The sequence below is a fragment of the Ceratotherium simum genome, chromosome 2, assembly GCF_057802395.1.
Source record: "Ceratotherium simum simum isolate JZ-2026a chromosome 2, ASM5780239v1, whole genome shotgun sequence".
Lineage (NCBI taxonomy): Eukaryota > Metazoa > Chordata > Mammalia > Perissodactyla > Rhinocerotidae > Ceratotherium > Ceratotherium simum.
In genome coordinates this window covers 43,179,220-43,184,585 of record NC_141901.1, presented here as the reverse complement: position 1 = coordinate 43,184,585, position 5,366 = coordinate 43,179,220, and positions in this window count along the sequence as shown.

Genomic DNA, 5,366 nt, shown 5'->3' with positions numbered 1-5,366 from the left:
CACCAATTGTAAAAGGCCTCTGAACAATCTGGAGGACAGCCTGGTGTTGTGTGGACAACGGAACAGAAACCCATCTCAGCACCGGCATGCACCAGCTCTGTGACCTTAAGAAAGGGACTTCATCTCTCCAAGCCAAGCCTCAGTTTCCTCAACTATCAGATAGGAATGACAGCTCCTACCCTACAGAGCCGTCTTGAGGATTAAATGGAATCACATGCACCATGTGCCCAGCACAGGTCTGCACAGAGAAAAGACCTCTGAACGTTATTAGGCACACAGCCCTCTCAATGATCCACGTATGGGCATCTGCTCTGGGGGTCTGCTGTAACCTGGTTTGATCTCAGGTCAGTTTCCTTCTTATCCCTCCATCTTCACACCCTGGGCCCCTTCTTCCTCCTCCTCCACCACCCCCATATGATGAGCCAGTAGAACTCCGCAGGGACAGACCAGATGAACTAACTGCACTTGCCACCTGCTCCAAGACAAGTCAATAGACAATCACAGCATCTGTTGCCCAGACCTTGGGATTCCATGTCTACAATGTCTACTGAGCACCTACTATGCACCAGGAGCAGTACAGACATAAATGGGTCAGCGTGGTCCCTGCTCTCATGGTCCTTACGTTCTAGTGGGAAAGTCGGACAATAAAACATGTACACACACACACAAACAGAAACACATAGATAAATAATTACATAAGAACAGATTGTCAAAGAAGAACAGAATAGAAGAATTCTAATTTGGGAGACTAAAGAGACAGACTCTTAGAAGATGGGACATGTGAGCTGAGCACTGGAGGGTGAGTAAGAAGTTCCCCAGCTCCCCTCCATGCAGGCAGCTGCATCACTCTTGAGTACCAAAGGGCTCTTGGCCACCCTGAGAGGGAACCCCCAGCTCCCTACTCACGGGGAGGCACTTCTTACTCCAGCTCACTGCAGAAAGTACCCCAGAGGTCCCTGCCACACCTCCCAGGAGCTCCCACCCTCGCCCACAACTCCTCCCAACTAATAACACCTTCCCACTTCAAAGTAGGCTCTTCTAGTTAAGGCCCTGCCCTCCTGGAAGGACCTGCTGTGCCAGAAACACACCTGTCCCACTTCTGGGTGGCTCTAAGATTCTGGAACATGTATACCTTCCCCTGGCCACCCCACCCTTGGCCTTCTTACCCCTCCTCCCAGTCCCTGGCACTCCTGGGAGCCCTGGAGCAGGGTACAGCTTGGTCAGGGGGAGAGCAAGGCCCATTGGTGGAAGTCTGCATGCTGAGGCTCAGGCACGTTTCCCACCACTTCTTCCACACTGCCATGTTCTAGATGTTGGTGAGAGCTAAAGAGAAGCGGCAAAGGTGGAGACAGAAGCAGAAGCAGAAGAGTAGACAGAGAGAAAAAGGAGAAGCATTGAGGGGTAGACAGGGAGGCAACATGAGAGAAAGAATGAAAGAGAGAGAGACAGGCAAAGAGGTGGGAGGAAGACAGAGATAGAGACAAAGAGATGCTATAGGAAAAGAGGCAAAAGTGTGGGAAGAAAGAAGCCAGAGAGACAGAGGAAGAGCCAGGGAGCACAAGGAGAGGGTGGGCAGGGACCTTGGGGAGAAGACTTTTCCTGACGGGCCAGCTGGGAGGGAGCAGCCATGGGAGCCCACAGCAACAGTTTCCCCCAGACTGCGGCCACCAGTGAGAAGGTCACAGAAGACTCCAAGGGTGGAGGGGGAGCAGTGATGCTGGAGAATGTCTTCCTCCAAATCTCACACTGATGGGGAGGCCACCAGAGGGTGGGAGCAATGGGTGACCTAGAATTAAGATGGAATTAACCTATGAGAAATCCGACATGCTACAATAGCGGGCGGGTTTCAGGCAGCATGAAGACACTGGGATTTTCCGCTCTATGACAAAGTTCTCAAGACCAGCCAGGGGAAGAGCTGCCACCCTCCCAGGCTGGGAACTCTGCCTCTGCTTGCCTGCCCTGCCGGGGCGTGGCTCTAACTCTTCCCTTTCACAGACACGTAGGTGGTCCCCAGTGTGCCAGGCCTTGTGCTGGCACAAGATACAGAGACCAAGGAGATGCAGGTTTGGGGGGAGCAACAATGATAAGCCACCAAGAGGCCCAGGTGAAGTCCACGGGCACATTGCGGAGGGAGATATCATTTCTAGTCTGGAGAAGCAGGAAGCCTTCTGGAAGAGCTAGCCTTGATAAGTGTCTTAAAACCTGGTGGAACTGGAGATGTCAAGAGGGAGTGGGACAGTGTGGGCAAAGGCCCCAAGATGGGCAAGCCCAAGAGGTGAGCCTGTAAACTGCCCACTTGGGCTCATTCTGTGGAAAAGGGTAGGTTGGAGTGACATTGTGGAAAGCGCTAAATGCCATGCTAAGATGTTTTACTTTGTTCTGTCAGAAAGAAGGGGCCATAAAATGATTTTGACCCCAGGGATGATGGGAACAGTGCCTTGCTCAGCATCTGTGTTCCTTCCTTTATTTAACTCATTGGGGGAACTTGAATGGTCATCTGCCCACTTTGGGCTCTGTTTTCTGTAAAACGGGGGGCTCTAACCAGATTGGTATTCTATTCTGGAACTAAATAAAAGTTCATTTAGCATGTTTTTTTTTTTTTTTTTGCAGGGGAAGATTCACCCTTCACTAACATCTGTTGCCAATCTTCCTCCTTTTGTTTTTCTCCCCCACAAAGCCCCAGTACATAGTTGTGTATACTTATAAGTTCTTCTAGTTCTTCTGTGTGAGCCACCACTAGAGCATGGCTACTAACAGATAAGTGGTGTAAGTCCGTGCCCAGGAACCGAACCCGAGCCGCCAAAGTGGAGTACACCAAACTTAACCACTAGGCCATCAGGGCTGACTCTGGCATCTGTTTTTTTGTGTCCAGCTTACAATTGTGGAAAACAACTGACAAGATGAGCTCTGGAGCCCCTCCCACTCTGCCAGTCCAAGGGGCCGTGAAGGACGTGTCCCTCCTTCATCATGGGCTCTTTCAGACCTGCCCAACCTGCGGACATCTGGTTCCTCTCTGCTCATCACAAGGTTTGGGCTTGTCCTGCTCTCACCAGCCTGTGCCAAATACCCCTGGGCAGCTGAGTCTTGTGCCCGCGAAGGCACATTCTTCCTGCCCTAGTCAAACAGGAGTAATAGATAGCAACAATCACAATAGCAACTAGAATAACAGTACATCCACCAGCTTTAATGGAACAATTATTTATATCAACCATGGGTTCTAAGACCCTAACACATTTAATTCTCTTAATTCCTCACAACACCCCTCTGAGGGGGGTGTTAGTATTGATAAATAGATGGCAAGGAACAGAATATATTGGAGTATATGAGGAAACCATTTAGTGTAAAACTAACTTGACCTGAACCTGTTTTTTCCACAAAAAGCCTGACATGGCCGTTGAGCATGCATTGTATATGTGCTTTAAGTATTTACTATGTCCCAAAGACAAGAACAATGCCCTTAAAGATAAAGATGTAACTTCCCCCACACTGGAATTTCCTTAAGGATAAGCATCTCTCCCTAAACTAAGGATTGATAGCTGTCCTGCTGTGCTCACCCTGTGACCACCCAGCTCAAGACGAGAGAACTGCTACCTGCTGTGATCATCAATCACTGTGCCAGCAAGGCAACCTCGTGACTATTGTAAAAGGGACATTCCAATCATACGTGATACGTGCTCTTTGACAGTGTATAACTACTTTGTACACCTCCACTTCTTTGGAGTGCTCCACTCCTTTGTGAAGGGACTCTCTCAGGCTATATAGTCCTCAGATATGGCTTATAATAAACTCACTCCAATTTTGACTTATAGATTGGTTATGGATTATTTGCATTGACATTTCTTGGTGTAGTCAGCAGGATTTCAAAGAAACCCACTAGAGACCACTTGGAATCTACATTGAACCAGCCCTTGGTACCACAGGGGCCCATTGAGCCCCCTCAGGTCACTGCATTCTTCAGGTGACCCTGGTGAGTTCTCCTGAAACCTGGACCTCCTTATTTTAAGTTGACAGTCCAAGAGTTTATATGAGCTGTTTAAGGTCTTAAGACTAGAGACTTTGAAGTGTACCGATACATTTCCTAGGTGGAGAGAAACCAAGGGGGAATTTCCTAGGCCAGGGGAGATTAGAGGAAGCTTGGAGTGAACTGGGTTGGTTGTCCTCTTAATTTGGCTTTAAAATTGGAAAGAATTATGTTTATAAAGTCTGAAAAAACTGCTTGATAGAGAAATGAGAGACTGAGCATGTCCAGCTCTGGAGAAAAGGCACATTGCTCCTCCCAGCTGAAAGGCGTTCTCAGAGAACCTTAGCGGGAGTGTCAGAGGATCAAATGCCTTATGGTGCAAAGTGGTCCCATAGGGAACTCCACTATTTTCATGTTAATTAATTAAAGGCTTATCTGGGGAAGCTCATATGAGGGTTGATCACCTACTCTCTGAGCCCCCAAGGTGGTTTTAGGCTGCTGGCAGGAGAAACCAAGGCACATAAGAGAGTGTTTATGACCTTTCTTTAGGGAGTAACACTCACAAGCAGCACATTTCTGACCCACTACACTGTCCTTAGAAATTGTTCAGACTTCATAAAAAACAAACAAACAACAACAACAAAAAAAAAAAAACTAAAAGAAAATGGGAAACCCTGCTTCTAAAGCTAGCCAGCTCCCAGACAGACAACCCCCACTGGGACTCCAGCTGCTTTCATGTATGATGCTTATGGAAACAACACTTGCATGTATTTAACAAAATGGGAAATATTAACTATGGATGACACGTCTTAAATGGCCAAAGCAGGAAACATTTGACCTCTCAAAACTACTGTATTTGTGTGCACAAGTTGAAAAAGCTGGCTATAAAACTAAAACAAAAGAATGAGAAGCTTATTACAATTGGCATTTACAGGGTTCAAAACGTAATAATGATAAAATGACTTCTTTACAGGAGACTAACCATAAATTGACAGAGACTGTGTCTGAATTAAAGAGAGATAAGAAGTCAGAAGCTGTCCCACCCCCTTCATCTCTTCCACCTCCTCAACTGTCACTTTCAGCACCTCAGAGCTCATCTCCTTCTTCTCTCTCAGTGCCCTTGTATCCTTTCCTTTCTGAACTTCTGTACCCTGACCTATCCACTCTACCTCCCCCTCCTCTCCTTCACCTTCTCCTCCTCCACCCCCCAAGAGAAAACAAGGAGTAACTCTCAGGCAGCAGATACTGAAAGTCCTAAAGTTATGATGGCTCCATTTAAAGAGAAACCTGTTACTGAGAGAAGTGAGCCTGTTGTTGTGTAAACTCTCTGGGGGATCAGAATTGGCCACCTCAAAATTTGTCTCTTTACCTTTTTTCTTTTATAATTTTATTTATTTTTCCCCCC